We start from the raw sequence: 17,712 nt of genomic DNA on the forward strand, positions 1-17,712 counted from the left end.
AAGATAGGTACTGCAATTCTTTTTCAGGACCAGAATCAATGCCAAAGAGTATTTAACTTTAATAACCATGTTAATTCTGGATTATTATCTGGAAACAGTCAAATTATTTTTGATGTTTTTCTTCTGAAGTCTTTAACAGGCCATTCACCATTTGCCCTTTCCAAACAGTCCTAATACTACATTCCTAATAACAGATCCTAACTTTTGTATTACTGCTCCCACACGCAAAGTCACCTGCGAAAACGTACTAAGATCTTTGTCAATTAAATGAATACTCTCACGTAGGAACTCGTATATAAGAAACAATATTACACAAATTACACCTCCCCCCCCCCCCCCCTCAGAAAAAAAGATTCCATATCATTCATTTTGATCGATTAATTGATAGATATAACATGTAAACAAGCCCTTTGGCTCAAGTCCAGACCGACCATCGATCGCCCCTTCACATTAGTTCTATGTTATCCCACTTTCTCATCCACTCCCAACACACTAGGGGACAATTTACAGATTTCAATGCTTTGGCACATCATCCAAATGGTTATTTATAAAATGAGTATCATTTAATGCCACAACTAATCATAAATTCAACCTCCAGAGATTAAATTACACTAAAGGGAAAGTTACAAGGTGAAGTTTTTTTAAATGTAATGTAATCTTTCATTAATATTTAGTGAAATATGATCAAAGCTAACAGCATTTTATGTATATTGAAAACTCAAGGAAACAACATTTTTCTGGATAAATTGCTGAACAATGTATAATTCCAAGTCGCGTTAGTATTAAGCTCTGATTCCCCAGGGATCTTGTGACAGCGTTATCGTGAGAATTTGTGGAAGCAACGACATAAACATGGAACATCGAGATATCTGGTTGGCTAACTTTCGAGGTATGTCAATGAAATTGCCATAAATGGATAGGCCTACAACATACTTATAAAGATGACAGAGGAATTTTGCTTACTGGTAACTGGGACAAAGACGTGTAACCTTGAATATAGATACAGAAACAAACCAAAAGGACAGAAATAACTAATTTTGGAAATTTGTACGCGCGTGCAAGAAAGTGCAATAACTGATAGAAACATAGAAAATAGGTGTTGGAGTAGGCCATTCGGCCCTTCGAGCCAGTACCGCCATTCAAAATGATCATGGCTGATCATTCAAAATGCAGGAACCCCGTTCCTGCATTCTCCCCATAACCCTTGATTCCATTAGCCCTAAACAGCTCACCCGCACTTTCTTGAGGGCAATTGGAGATGGGTAGTAAATTTTGTACTAGTCAGCGTGTCCATATTCTGCTTTCTTTTAATATGTAGCTAGATGTTGGTGCAAGTTTGAGGTAAACTGTATCACAATATCTTTAAAAGACTGTGGTGTTCAATTTAGAAGCATAGACATAGAAAACAGGTGCAGGAGTAGGCCATTCGGCCCTTCGAGCCAGCACCGCCTTTCAATATGATCATGGCTGATCATCCAAAATCAGTACCCCGTTCCTGCTTTTTCCTTTAGCCCTAAGAGCTAAATCTAACGCTCTCTTAAAAACATCCAGTGAATTGGCCTCCACTGCGTTCTGTGGCAGAAAATTCCAGAGATTCAAAACTCTGGGTGAAAAAGTATTTCCTCATCTAAGTCCTAAATGGCCTACCCTTTATTCTTAAACTGTGACCCCTGGTTCTGGACTCCCCCAACATCGGGAACATTTTTCCTGCATTTAGCCTTTTAAGAATTTTATGTGTTTCTATAAGATCCCCTCTCTTCCTTCTAAATTCCAGTGAATACAAGCCCAGTCTACCCATTCTTAAGACTTAAGATCACTGATGACCTTAAGACTTTATAAATGGCATCAGAGTTCGACAAATCAACAGCAAGCTCCTTTTACGTAGGATATCTAACGCAGCAAACAACCGATGGTACTTTATGTCAGTAAATTTAAAAAAAAATTGTGTTGAGCAACATCTCAAAGACGGAGAGAGAGAGATGTAGTCAGGAAAGGAATTGCTGAGCTCTTGGAGTTGGCACTTGAAGGAAGGTGTTACGACCAAGAGTGAAGTGATTAAATACAGAGACGTGGAATGATACAAACCAAAGCAAGTCATGTATCTCAAATGGATAAAGACTGGAAGCTGTTCAAAAATCAGGAATGGCAATATCACAAAGGTCATTGAGAATTGTGTTAGTAGCACAGTAGTGATAAACAACATGCAAATCAATGAAAGTCTGGAGCAATTTTGGTTCTTCTCGGATTTGGTTTAAAGACTGTTTAAAAGAAGAATGCCAGCCAGGTATATATTAGACCAATGAAATCTGGGGGTAACAAAGGCATGGACGAAAGCTTTGGTAGCAAATGAGGTGAGATACCAGTTACACCCAGCTGAATGGCAGTGTTGAAAAGAAAAGGGATCAATTAATGTCACTATAGGATAAAGCAAGCTACCTCCTGCTCTACGAGGATCATGTAAACATCAGCCATGATTGAATGGCAGAGTAGATTTGATAATGACCTAATTCTATTCCTATCACATGATTATGATCTTATAGATGCAGTGATTGAGAGAGGGGACAGAGGGGGAAAGGGCAAGGGAAATCAGAGATAGGAGAAGCAAATGTTGGGCGCAATTCAGTGTAACTGACACCTCAAAGTTTACACCGTAGGATGGATGCAAGAGATGTTAAGATGAGGGAAAGGTTCCAATAAATGAGAAAGAAAGGTTTGCTTGAAGTATATTGACATTCTTCCTCATGGAATTATTAAATACATAATCAGGAGCATCCAGAATATATGTCTCAGATCAGCCTTGATCTGAGACATAACAAAAACCCAGAAGAAAAGCAAAGTGGAAAATAGTTTCACCAATCATATGATGAAAGGACAATCTCAGATGAATATTGAAACTTACAAACATAAAACAATTAAAAGGTGCAAGACATGAAGCGGTTGGCAACATTTTATTTATTGCCTCCTTCTGCATTAAAAGGGGAAGGCAATAGCAACAAGTCATTGAGTAATCCGCATCAAAATGATTGCACTATGAACCAAGAGGGATAATTCTGAACATAAATTACCAGGGACTGCTGCAAAATTAATAAGCATGTAAAACAGCAACTGTGCTGCTAAGTGATGAACACTGTAGAGGTGCCAGCATGTTGAACAGGCTTATTTGCTGCCTAAATTCACCAAGGATTACCATGCATGTTCCACAACTGAATCATCAGCTGACTTCAGTTTATTACTATGTAAAAAGGATGGAAGTAGTTGAAAGGAATATAACTTTATAATAACTCCAGTAAGCCATTGGTATAACTGAGCATAGTGGGGGGGGGGGGAAGGGGGGGGGGGGGGGGAATGGTGTCCATTATTGCCAATGGTCCACTAATAACCGAGTAAGGGCTTTTCCTCCTGGAGCATTGGCACTGAGAGCCCAGTGGGACCTCCCTCACCACACGGATCTCAACGGCCCACGAAGAATGGGGGTAGGACTTGACAAGCATAGGCTTCTTCCTATCCCTTTTAGAACGAGTCTAATGTGTATTATGTCGAAATTGGCTTTTGATTTTTTAATTTATGTATGTACATATATGTGTGTATATGTATGTATGTATATATGTACATGTATATATATGTATGTGTGTATGTATGTATGTATATATATATGTATATGTATATGTATATGTATATGTATATGTATATGTGTATATATATATATATATATATATATATAATTTTCTTTTTATTTATTCATTTTCATCTTTTCTTTCTTCTTTTTTTTTAATCGTTTGAAATAAAAAGATATAATTCATTCATCATATCATCATTCATTCATTCATCATTCATTCAAGATCGCCTGGTACCACCTTGTCTCGCGCAGCTGGGGAACAGCATAACTGCTGCCCTACTACTGATTCCTGTATTCAGAGCAAAAGATGTTGGGGTGGCAAGGTGGTGAGGAAACCCTGTCACTCTCTAAGTGAGACTCTCACGACAAACTGCCCGCCAGGGTGAAAGGATATCAACCTTAAACGCTAACTATATTTCTCCTTCCAAACACATTATTCTGCCCTAACCTGCCGAATGTACAAAGTTCTTTTTAACAGTTAAACATGTATTTTTGTTGCTGCAAATTAAAGTACTAAACGTTGTTTGTTACATTATTTAAGAGTTCAGTGTCCCTGGAAGCAATTGATTGTCAATAAGTGAGTTCGATATTCCAAAAAACGCAAGGAATCATGGAATTTGTCAAAGGTCATTCGCCATAACGAAAAAGCAAATAAAGCGCTGACTGTATAGACTGCGTATAAATTCTTATCTTTATTCATAATTTATGTGTAAGAATATATTAAATCTGAGGAACAGGGGTGCCAGGTACCGGGAGAGCACGGTGCATTAGCGAGAGGGGTCGGATGCGAGTGGGAGACAGGGGAGAGCGCGCGCACACACACCCGCACCTCATCCGCAGCCTGGATTGAACCCGGGTCTCTGGCGCCACAAGCGCTGCCGAACCACCACCGGACCCCCCCTCCCAGCCATCCCATCCCCACCCAGGGGGTAGCCGGAGCCTTCCGGGGCGACCCTGGACCGACGGGACACCAGCGGCCCCAAGCCCACAGCCAGCGCGGAGAAGCACCAACAGCAGCTGAACTCCGCCTGCCCCGTTGGGCCAACCAGCTGCCCCGGACCGACAGGACACCGGCCCCGAGCAGCGGCCCACAGGCCCACAGCGGTGAAGAAGCGCCAACTCCAGCCCAACCCGACTCTAACTCTCGAGGAACCCGCTCCCCAACGGTCCGGACCCGCGGACCGCCCCCCCGTGCCCCCCCCCCCCCCACCCCGCCGGTGAAAGGCGAGAACCAACCATCAATGGGGATTCGCACAAAGTGCTGCAGCAACTCAGCTGGACAGGCAGCATCCCTGGTGATGTTTCGGGTCGAGACCCTGACTCGCCAAGCCACCGCAGCACCCCTTGTGTATCCCTGCCGGTAACCGGCACTCAGCCACCGCCGGCACCGAGGGGGCCAACCGACACCCACTGGACAAGTAGAGAGGAGCAGCCGACATTCCACGGCCTGCCCAGGAGCCGGAGCAGAGCCGAGCTGGAGCCAGCGCCCCACCAGCCCAGAGCCACCCCGGACACCTCTGGCCGCCCCCGGATAGGGACAGGACATCCAGGAAGGGACGGCCCAGCAGCAACTCAACAGTGCCCGCAGCGCCAGACATCCGGGCCCAACCCCGACCACTGACCCCACGCAGCAGCACAATCTCGCTCACTCACCGAAGCATAAAGCAATAAAAACGACAAAATCATCGTGGCTTTGCACAAAGGAACAATAAATACAACTAATTCATAGTTTGAAAGCAGTCATTTCTTACCTAGAAGAAACAAAGCTGGAAAATATGGATGAAACCAAGGTTCAGCTGCTCAACTACCAATAATGTTTATGGCGAGTGACCTATGACCTGGGCATGCGCAGTCGGAATACCGAGCTCGTTTATTTCAATGCTTGTCATTTTCAATGACCTTCGCAGTGTAACTAGCAGCCTGTATTCTTAAAGAGACAGTCCCCTAGAAACAAAATCCATTGTAAAGAGGTCTGTAATAATGTCCGTAATCCTCAAATTAGTTTTTAAGTCCTTATTTCTTAAGGGATTGGACAGGCTCGATTGATGCAGGAAAAATGTTCCTGATGTTGGGGGAGTCCAGGACCAGGGGGTCACAGTTTAAGAATACAGGGTAAGCCATTTAGGACTGGGATGAGAAAAAAAATGTCACCCAGAGAGTTGTGAATATGTGGGATTCTCTGCCATAGAAGGCAATGGAGGCCAATTCACTGGATGTATTCAAGAGAGAATTATATATAGTTTTTAGGGCTAACGGAACCGAGGAATATGGGAAGAAAGCAGGAACGGGGTACTAATTTAGGATGATCAGCTATGATATTGAATGGCGGTGCTGGCTCGAAGGGCCGAATGGCCCACTACTACACCTATTTTCTATGACTATGTTTCTAAATTGAACACAACAGTCTGTTAAAGATATTGTGATACAGTTTACCTCAAACTTACACCAACATCTAGCTACATATTAAAATAAAGCAGAATGTGGACATGCTGACGAGTACAGAATTTACTACCCATCTGCAATTGCCCTCAAGAAAGTGCGGGTGAGCTGTCTTCTTGAAACCCAGCAATCGTGAAAAGTTGCAGACCCAACACTGACCACTGCGGAACACTACTAGTCACTGGCAGCCAACCAGGAAAAAATCTCTGGAAAAGTCACTGGCAGCCAACCAGAAAAAAAAAACTCTTTGCCATTCAGCCAACCTTCTATCGATGCAAGTGTCTTCCCATCCAATACTATGGGCTCTCATCTTGTTTAGCCACCTTAAAGGCTTTCTGAACATCCAGGTAAACAACATCCATTGACTCTTCTTTGTCTATCCTGTTATTTACTTCCTCAAATATTCCAACAGATTTGTCATGTAAGATCTCCCCTTCACAAAACCATGTTGATTTTGGCCTATGTTATCATGTGCTTCTTAGTATTCGGAAACCTCATCTTTAATAATGGACTCTTAGCAACCACTGAATTCAGCCTCGCTCCCTCTTGAAGAACGGAGTAACATTTTTAGATAATTCAGAAAGATGCCACTAAACAACAGAACTGGAAGGAATACATTTTTAAGGTGGTTGATAGGAGCGCAAATCAAACAGGCTGTTTTCTCCAGAATGTCATTAAGCTTTTTGACAGTTATTAATGCTGCACTCATCCACACATATGGAGAGTATTCCATCAAGCGTGTTGTAGATTGGGGTATTGTACATGGTGAAAGAGCTCAAGGCGAGTCATTCATTGTGGAATATCCAGTCTCCAACCAGGATATCCCCTCTCTCTCTCACAGCAACAAGATTTGTGTGACTGCTCCAGCTGATTTTCTTTTCAATAGTTATTTCCAGAGCACTGGATATTGTAAAACACAGAGATCAAGTTATAGTTCCATGGAAGTGGCGATACAGATAGACAGGGTGGTGAAAAAGGTATTTGGCAAGCTTGCCTTCATCGGTCAGGGTATTGAGTACAAACGTTAACACATTACGGCTCTACAAGATGTTGGGAAGACCACATTTAGAGTGCAATGTACAGTTCTGATCACTCTGCATAGGAAAGATGTCATTAAACTGGAAAAAATGCGAACAAAATTTACAAGGATGTTACCAGGTCTGGAAGGTTGGTCTGAGTAATAAGGAAAGGCTGGTAGGCTAGGTATTTTTTCCTACATGCTTAGTAGTAAAACACACAGTAGGGCAAGAGAGGAAACAAGCAGAATGACGACTGATAGTGAATAGTGACCGTGGGCATAGGGCGATTTTACCAAGCAAGGAGCAGAAACCTAATTTTAGGATGGTGACTGGATACTTATTGCTAACCTCTGAAATCTGGCTATACGGGTAGCTATCAGCTTGTCATTTTGTTTTAATTTAGTTTAGTTTAGAGATACAGCGGCCTTCGGCCCACCGATTCCGCACCGACCAGTCATCCCCGCACATTAACATTACCCTACACTCATTGGGAACAATTTTACATTTACACCAAGCCAATTAACCTACAAACCCTATACGTCTTTGGAGAGCGAGAGGATACCGCAGATCTCAGATAAAATCCATGCAGGACACGGGGCGAACATGCAAACTCCGTGCAGACAGCACCTGTAGTCAGGATCGAACCTGGGTCTCTGGTGCTGTCAGGCCATAGCTCTACCGCTACGCCACTGTGCCGCCCATTGATCAGTCCAAAGTCTGGCAAACACTTAACAAATTACATAGTTTGAGAGTTTACAGAGATTCTAAGAAAGAAAAAGTAAATTCTGTTCCCAGCTATAATAGTATCTTCTTAGAACTCAGGATGGTATCACTGCTCTAACTTTGTCACAGAGTCTTTCAGAAATACATCCCCTCTGAATTTAAGGGTTACATAAACCTCTGGATCTGTTTCAGTTGAAAATATTTCTGTTCTTTGTAACACCTTCTAGTTTTGGTCTTGATCACTGGGAACTTTGGTGTGAGAAATATCACACCACATAGTGACCATATTCTTCTCACAAAGATTAGGTTTAGGTGTATTGCTGTCATGTGTACTGCTGTTTTGCATGTTATCGGAATAGATCAGACGTACCATACACAAATACAATTGTCAGAGCCATACATTATAGACAGAGCAAAGAGGAAGGTACAGAGTGTAGAATATAGCTTTCAGTATCATTCAATATCATGTTGCCTGGGTTTCAGCAACTAAGTTACAGAGAAAGGTTGAATAAATTAGGTCTTTATTTTTTGGAGCGCAGAAGATTAAGGGGGGACATGATAGAGGTCTTTAAAATGATGAGAGGGATAGACATAGTTGACGTGGATAAGCTTTTCCCATTGAGAGTAGGGAAGATTCAAACAAGAGGACATTACTTCAGAATTAAGGGACAGAAGTTTAGGGGTAACATGAGGGGGATCTTCTTTACTCAGAGAGTGGTAGCTGTGTGGAATGAGCTTCCAGTGGAAGTGGTGGAGGCAGGTTCGATTTTATCATTTAAAAATAAATTGGATAGGTATATGGATGGGAAAGGAATGGAGGGTTATGGTCTGAGTGCAGGTAGATGGGATTAGGGGAAAATAAGTGTTCGGCACAGACTTGTAGGGCCGAGATGGCCTGTTTCTGTGCTGTAATTGTTACATGGTTATATGGTATCGTAATGCATTAGTTTCATAGACAGTCCAATGTTCACCAGGGGTAGCCGTGAATCAGACAATACCCTAGCATATGGAAGGACCGTTCTGAAACCTGATAACAGAGGGGAAGAGCTGTTCAGGAGTCTGGTGGTGCATGCTTTTAAGCTTCTGTAGCTTTGGCTGTTTGGGAGTAGGGAGAAGGAAGAAAGACTGGGGTGCAACTTTGATTATGTTGGCTGCTTTTCTGAGGCAGCATGGCATGTAGATGAAGTTGATGGTGGGAAGTTTGGTCTGTGTGATGGACTGGGCTACATTTACAACTCGGACCAGAGCTGTTCTGAAACTAAGCGGTGATGCAACTCAACAGTATGCTTTCAATGTACATTTGTAGCAGTTTGTAAGTCACTGGAGACGTACCAAATTTCCTCAATCTCATCAGGAAGTAGAGGTGCTGGTGTGCCATCTCAGCTTTCATATCAATGTGGTTGGTTCCTGACAGATCATTGGTGATATTAACTCCAAGGAACTTGAAGCACTCAACTATTTCTACTTCCGCACCGTTGATACTGATTGGGACATATACTCCACCATGCTTCATGAAATCAATTACCAGCTCCTTCATCTTACTAACATTGCGGGAGAGGTTATTGCCCTGGTACCAAGACACTAAGTACTCCATCTTGTTCTCGGTATCGTCATTCGGCCCACAATAGTGGTGTCATCTGCAAATTTATAGATGGAATTATAGCTGAATTTAGCAGTACAGTTGTGTATACACAAGGAGCATAGTAAAGAACTGAGAAGTGAACACATCCTTGCAGGACCTCATTGAGAATTATTGTGTAGGGGATGCTGTCACCGATCCTACTGACTGTGGTCTGTGGGTCTGAAAATAGAGGATCACACGGCAGTGGGGAAACTGATTCCTGGGTCAAAGCTTTGATGAGAGATGAGCTTGGATATGATTATGGTGTTGCTGATGGAGCCATAGTAGGTAAATAGGAATCCTTGTTGTCTAGGAGTTCGAGAGATGAGTTTAAGGCCAGGAAGATGGCGTCAGTTGTCAACCTGTTGCGACAGTAAGCAAATTGAAGTGGATCAAGGCTGGCCACTGGAGTTAATGTGTGCCATCACCAGTCTCTTGAAGCAAACACCCATGTTATTCAACTAACATTCAACAAGCATTGCTGCTATGACAACTGTGACCATCTCACTCCAAGAATACCCAAGTTCATAAAGTCTCCAAATCCCAAACCAATCAAAGACGTATGGATGAAATACATGCACAGAGGCTAAAGTCCAAACTGATACCAATGGTGGTCGTTTTCCATCCAGAATATGGTGGGGGCTCAAAACACTGCCTGGGAGACTGGTAGAAATAGAAACTCTCATCCTTTTCAAACAGTAGGGCGACACAGTGGCAACGTACAGAGTTTATACATTTTCCCTGTGACTGCGTGGGTTTTCTCCAGTGGACTGGTTTCCTCCGAAATCCCAAAGACATGCAGTTGTGTAGCAATTGGCTTCCGTAAATTGTAAATTGTCCTTGGTGTGTCGGATAGTGCTAGTGTACAGTGTGATCGCTGAGGGCCTGTTTCCCCGCTGTATCTCTAAAGTCCAAAGTATTTGGATGGATTGTTGAAAAGCCCTGACCTGCAGGACCATGAAGGTGGAGCCCAGAAAGTGAGATTAAGTGGTTTAGGTGATATATTTACAACAATTCAATGAAATCATTGCCGTTTCTTTCTTCATAGCATACTAAACATCTGTAAAATGATAGTGCTTCACTAATCTACTGTTACTGTCCATGTTGATATACAAGTAACATGAAGTGTCATTAATGCACTGTGAACAATGCCTCTGCAAAATCTTACAAGGCCACTAGCAGGACAGGCCACCCAATGCTAGGTTCTTCTCCATCCATGGCAACAGAGGTACTAATCAAGCTCAACGAGCTCCAATGAAAAACCACATCTATCAATAGGATAAATACAAAGAAACACATCAGAATGCCAAAACAACTTCTCCACTCCGACCTCCAACATGATGAGCGATTCCCAAGTCAAGAAAATACTTCTTTAAGTGACATCTTCAACATTTCCTTACACAAAACTAACAACTCTGGGTGATGCAAGAAAATAATTGATCCTACGCTGCTCAAATTAAACTAAATTTTAAACTAGTTAAAATAACAATGGGCAAAAAACAATGTCAAGAAGATATGAGACAGCTCAAATCTCTCTCATAGAAGCACCTGGAGACCAAGCAAAATGTTTAATGAGTGACTGACAATTCAAACAACTCACATGTACCAACCACAACGGAGTCTACCACATACTCATAACATTCCTGGGACGTGGGACGCATAGTGGAAGCAAGCCATCTTCTACCTGAGGGACTACCTAAGAACACAAACCTACTAGATAGGTACTGTACAGTGTAGTTGACTCTTCAAGCTTTCAGAACTGACCTTTACACCTACATGTCTTTCAGATTATTGAATCTGCCAGAGCAGATAGATCTGATGTCATCTTGCAGTAATCTTAACCTCAAAGAAGATTGTCACCAGCTTTTATTCAGCAGGTAAGGCAGTTTCCAGTACACACTTGTTAAAGAGACAAACCTCTTTATGAAAACCATTGCAGCATAACTTAGCGTACAAAGCGTAAACTAAAAACCATAAATACAGAGCAGAAATAGGAACGTGTTGCATTGTTGGAGATGCATTCTTTCTTGTAACATCTTGTGTCTCTCTATTAGTTGCAAGAGTTCATGATATCTTTCAAAACAATTAACGCTGATATTCCAACCAATATTTACTTCTCAATCAATCTCACCATTGACAGGAGTGTCCTAATTTATAGAAATCCTAATTTCTATAATTTCTGTCCTTTGAGTACAACAGAGATTGTATTTCATAAATGTTTAATTACGTATAAATTATCTTGGCACATCAGAAATCTGCCACTTAAATGCAAATCTTTTTAAAAACATAGAACAGTACAGCCTTTTAGCCTACAATATCTATGCCGAACATGATGCCAAGAACAAACACGTCTTAAATGATATTTCCATTTTTAGTGAGTTGGAAATATAACTTTAATTGCAAATATGGAGTATGTTGATCATCAACCACAAGAAGGCACCTCAAGGACAAACAACAAAATACAGTTGACACTGGAGATAAGAAGCGAGCAGAAAATGCTGGAACGAAGCGCAGTGTTTGCAAGAGATTTACTTGTTTCATGCATTATATTTGAAATGAAACTGGGTCCATGAGGAATGGAAACATTTACTACGCTGTTTACACAAATTACTACTGTTTACACAAGTGTACAAAACGTCAGAGGGCTTTAAACTTACAGTGCTTTCTATGATGCCTAAATATGTAAAAGTATGCTACTCAAAATAACTTTGAAACTGAAGGTAATCGGGCAGGCGGGTGCATGTTCACTGATCGGCTGCCCGCAACTGCAATGAACTAACTACACACATGGAGCAACAGTACAAGTAAATCACAAAAGTTCATCGTCACTAAAAGAGCTTCACCAACTTGAGAGACACGAGGAACTGCAGATGCTTGAATCTTAAGTAAATCGCGGATTGCTGGTGGAACTCAGCCGGTCAGGAATGGACAGGTGACGTTTCGAGTCAAGATTCTTCTTCACACTGAAGAAGGTTTCACAACCATATCGATAGATGCTGCCTGACCCGCTGAGTTCCTGCAGTACTCCGTGTTTTTTTTATCAACTCGAAACAGAATTGCAACATTAAAAAAAGGTTCAAGGCATTAGATACTGGAAAATTATTCGAAAGTAGGAACCAAAATTAAAAATTGTAAATCATTACCGGAAACATTGATCTGGAAATGACAGCTTTGCTCCAAGGTTATTAGTTAATGTCGAATGCATGCAACAAATGTAGTTTAAGTTATCAGGTAGTTTCAAATTATCATGCAACGCAATAAATGCAATGGCATTTGCTTTGCACTGCAAGGCTCGGCCCCAGCCCCCACTATGAGCAGCTGCCACTGTGTTATTTTGCACAGACCGCGTCCATTCTCCTGCAAAGCCCGAGGGCAGAACAAGCAACGCCCTCGCCAGGAACCAATGGGTTGAGCGGGTAACGGGCTGAGTGAGAGACGTGCGGCCAATGGGAGCAGCGGACGGGCTGCGAGGGCGGGGTTTACGCCTCCGCTCCACCAGCATCCAATCAGCGGGCGGGGTCTGTGTTGAGTGGTAGCAGCTCCAACCAATCGGTCGACCATCGCGCTCCCCAGCAACCAATCAGCGGGCGGGCTCGGCGGGGAGCGACGGCTCCTCCACCAATCGGAGCAGCCGGCGACGGGTGAGGGCGGGACAAACGGCTGGTCAGCCAATGGGAGCGGCGCAGGGGGCGCGGTACCGCCGCTGAGTGACGGACGCTCTGCCAATGGCAGCGGGGCTGGGGCGGAGGGGGGCGGGGCGGGTGCGTTGGCGGGCCCCGCGCTCGGCGCAGCGGCTTCTGGAGTTTTCCGTGGGCCGAGAGGCTGCGGCGGCGCCGGTGGGCCCGGCCTCCATCTCTTTCCCCGCCGGCGGACGGGCGAGTGGTGTGAGCGGGCCCGGGCCCGACCCCGCGGTGGGCGGGTGAGGAGAGGAGGGGGCTGGAGAGGAATCCGCCGCGATCGGGGGAAACCCGCGGGTAGGACGCGAGCGAGGCGGCGCTGCGCGGCAAGACGCCCACCTTCCTGCGGGGCATCCTCCTGCATCTTCGCGCTGGGGCTCCGGCCTGTAGTTGTGGCTCCGGCCCGCGGTTGTGGCGGCGGCGGCTCCGAAGCTCCAACAATCGGCAACCACTCGCGCCGTTGACCGTTGTTGTTTTCCGCCACTTCCGGCACACAACCGGAAACCAACCCCTCGCCGGTCCGGGCGGAACAGAGCCAGTCGGTGCCGTGGGCGTTTGGTTCCGGTCCCACGACCAATGGAAAAAACTGCGCGCCTTCAGAAATCTGGATTAAAATGTACATCTTTCACTTAGTTTCCCCACATCCATAGAATGTTAGAGGAGCAATATTCAATCCAGCAGACCAGAATGCTAGTTTAGTTTTACTTTAGAGATACGTTGTGGAAACATGCCTTTCAGTCCATCGAGTCCGCACCAACCAGTGATCCCCGACCACTAACACAATCCTACAAAATCTACAATTCTTACTGAAGCCAATTAACCTACAAACCTGTAAGTCTTTGTAGTGTGGGAGGAAACTGGAGCACCTGGAGAAAACCCACGTGGTCGCGGGAAGAACGTACAAACTGCATAGACAGCACCCATGGTCAGGAAAGAACCCGGGGTTTTTCTGATGCTGTGGCAGCAACTCTACTGCTGCATCACCGTGCCGCCCAAAACGCTGTTCATTCTGAGTTTGTTAGTGATCGTAAAATTTCAATATACACATTAATATAATCTCACATTTTGATTTATAGTCCAGATTAGCAAAGATGCAGCATGGAAACAGGACATTTGGCCCACTGAGTTTCCGGCAACTATTGATCACTCATTTACACTAGTTCTATTTTATCCCACTTTCACATCTACTCGCTGCGCACCAGAAGGCAATTTGCCGAGGTTAATTAATCAGATGTGCCACTGTGCCATTTATTAAATTCATTCTTTTTAAATATCAACCATATATCAAATATGCAGAGAGCTGCTGTAAACTGCATGTGTTTGAATGATGTTAACAACGCAGTTGACACCAGCTCCCTGCACATTTTACCGCCGTTGGCAAATTCATTTCACTTGCACTTTATGTGCAATGTGACGAATAAAACTGATTGTATTGTATTTAATATAATATGGTTGATATCCTGACTACAGGTGCTGTCTGTACCGTGTTTTATACGCTCTCCTTGTGACCTGCGTGGGTTTTATTGGATGCTCCGGTTGAATCCTACATTCCAAAGACGTGCAGGTTTGTAGGTTAATTAGCTGATCATGCTTGGCCCGGACTCGGTGGGTCGAATAAGGCTGCGTGCTCAGCCTTATACTCTATACTCTATACTGCCTGGCACAGTTACAACTCCATCTTCAAATTCACCGACGACACCACCATTGGTGAATGAATTACGGGTAATGATGAGACAGAATATAGGAGTGAGATTGATTGTGTGATTGAATGGTGCCAGACAACAACCTTGTTCTCGACGTCAAGTGAGACCAAGGAGCTAATTGTTGACTGGAAGAGGAAGGCCAAGGATCCACAAACCATTCTTCATCCTCGGGCCGATAGCGGAGAGAGTCAACAGCTTCAAGTTCCTGGCTGTGTATATCTCGGAAGTTTTGTCCATCAATGCTACTTCCTTAGAAGACAGAGGAGATTTTGTATGTCAGCGAATTCTCTCTTGAACTTCTATTGGTGTACAGTGGAGAACATATTGACTGGTTGCATTATGACCTGGTTTGACAAGTCAAATACCCAGGAATGTAGGAGATTACAAAATGTAGTAAAAACCGTAACTTTAATATCATGTTTCATGTATTTTGTGTTTTTATGACTTGGCAGATCAATTTCCTTCCTGGGATGAATAAAGTTGTATCGTAAATACTCCCCGGTCTATTATGGATAGACCAAGCCACCATCAAATGGATCTTTAGGGGCCGGTATCATAAGGACTGACACCATCCTAGCCACACTCTCATCTCATTTCTGCCATCGGGAAGAAAGTATGAGTCTGATAACTGTAATGGCCAGATTAAGGATCATCTTACCAACAACCATCTGGCTGTTGAACACAACAAACACCAACTAAACAATGAATACAAACTGGTTACACAAAAAAGCTGGAGAAACTCAGCGGGTGCAGCAGCATCTATGGAGCGAAGGAAATAGGCAACGTTTCGGGCCGAAACCCTTCTTCAGACAGAGTCTGAAGAAGGGTTTCGGCCCGAAACGTTGCCTATTTCCTTCGCTCCATAGATGCTGCTGCACCCGCTGAGTTTCTCCAGCTTTTTTGTGTAACCTTCGATTCTCCAGCATCTGCAGTTCCCTCTTAAACAATGAATACAAACTGTCTTGGTTATGTAAAGAACTTGGGGAATTTATTTTGCAGCAATATATATATATTTTTAATTTATTAAACGTTCTTTTGTTTATTGTGTCATCTATGAGTACTGTGTTTACAGACCGGTTATGCTGCTGCAAGTAAGAAATTCATTTTTCTGTTTTCGGTACATAATAATTAAAACACTTTCGACTGATCCCTGGCTTAGTGTCTAGCTCCAAAGTTCTGGAATTTCAACATAAGCTTTGCCATTCCCCTATCTCCACTTTATGATACTCCTTAATAAATTACCCTATTTCAAGAGATTCATATGTGATCTGGAGTAAAATTTTGTTAGTTAAACTGGTGTGAAGCATCTTGGGACAGGTTTAGGTCTGAAGAAAGGTACTGACTCGAAACATTGCCTGGTCATTCCTTCCAGAGATGCTGCCTGCGCTGCTGAATTCCTCCAGCATTTTTTGTTTTGCTCAAGATTCCAGCGACTGTGAGTTTCTTGTGTCTCCTTGGGACAATTTATTACATTAAAGGCACTTCGTAGATGTAAGTTGCTTTTTTTAATTTAGGTGGTTTAGGGCAAATACCATATTTAATAGTCATGATAAACTAGAAGCTTTATACGTCTGTAACCCATCTTCCCATCTTAGAGCACGGTTGAAAAGGCAGATCATGAAGGGCAGCACAGTGGTGCAGGTGGTAGAGCTGCTGCCTCTCTGACAGCACCAGAGATCGGGATCAAACCCTCGCCTGAGACCCGGTTCAATCCTGACCTCGGGTGCTGTCTGTGTGGGTTATGTGCATTCTCCCTGTGACGGGGTGATTTCCCCAATCCTCCAGTTTCCTCCCATATCCCAGACATGTGGGTTTGTAGGCTAATTGGCCTCTGTAGGGAGTGGATGAGTAAGTGGGATAGCAGAACTAGTATGCAAAGGCAATCAATGGTCTCAGTGGGTCAAAGGCCCGTTTCTATGCTGTGTCTTTAAACTGACGTAATGAAAGAATACTTTATTATCAAGTCACAGTGAAATTCTTTGTTTGCATACTCAAGGTATGCAAATAGTCGCCACATAAAGACGCTGACAAAGTATACACAGTATCCACACCAGGTCCCCCTTTGCCAGGAGTCCAATGAATGAATACTTTATTGTGACGTGACGAGTCACACAGATGTTCTTTGTTTCACATACCCAAGGTATGCAAAGAGTCACCACATAAATAGCACAAAATTATAAAGTATCCCTCGCCAGGTCCTCCTTTGTTCCCTACGGCGCATTCCCCGACTCCCACATGGCCCGTCCACTTCCGCCGGGGCCCCTCCTGACGGCTCTGCAGCGCTGATCCAGGCCCCAGCCCCAGTGCTGGATGATTCATCAGGAGATGAAATATTTAAAGCTTCGGAATAAGGATATCATCTTGACACTTCTCTTGCTTTCAATGAAGTGATAATAGACCCTGAATATTTACCTATCGTCTCTAAAATAATATTTTTTCCCCCAAGAATGGCAAATTCTAGAAATAGTTCTGCCCTCTGCTGGTTCACTTGGATTAATGCAGACTAACTGAAAAGAAACAGGTTTAATTATTACAGAGAGTTAATCCAAAATCCAAAGCAACCAACTGGTTGTGAAATTGTAAACTGGAATATGGGATTGTAATGATAATTTTTTGCTGGAAGTTAGCTATCATCATCTTAGCAAAGGTCTTAATATTTGATTATAATAATACACTATTGGCATAAAAGGCAACAAAAGTTGGATTTTATTTAAAGCCGCATCAAATAATCTTGCTTTCTCACTATTTTTGTAAATCTGCACAACAGAGACTTTAACAGAACAGGTCGTTCTGCTATAACAAAGTAGTTGTGTTCCTAAGAAATCTTGCATGTTGAAAATCTATATTACTAAAACTCTGTTCTTGACCGGATTTTGGCGATCTGTGGTGCGATTTCCGAGAGAACGCCGCCACC

General features: G+C 43.3%; 1 protein-coding gene across 4 annotated transcripts in view; it reads right to left on the minus strand.

Moving 5' to 3' along the window:
* kat7b (K(lysine) acetyltransferase 7b) overlaps nucleotides 1–13,592 on the minus strand; it is an 80,675-nt gene extending 67,083 nt beyond the window's left edge. For 3 of the 4 annotated variants that reach the window (XM_055657289.1, XM_055657288.1, XM_055657286.1), the window contains exon 1: nucleotides 13,435–13,592. The gene's annotated coding sequence lies outside the window, so the exon portion shown is untranslated. Of the gene's footprint in view, nucleotides 1–12,561; nucleotides 12,767–13,434 lie in introns of those variants that run through there. The other variant, XM_055657287.1, reaches the window with a different exon arrangement.
* Nucleotides 13,593–17,712: the final 4,120 nt, after the last annotated feature.

Source organism: Leucoraja erinacea, chromosome 27 (assembly GCF_028641065.1).
Source record: "Leucoraja erinacea ecotype New England chromosome 27, Leri_hhj_1, whole genome shotgun sequence".
In the NCBI taxonomy this organism is placed as follows: Eukaryota; Metazoa; Chordata; class Chondrichthyes; order Rajiformes; family Rajidae; genus Leucoraja; species Leucoraja erinaceus.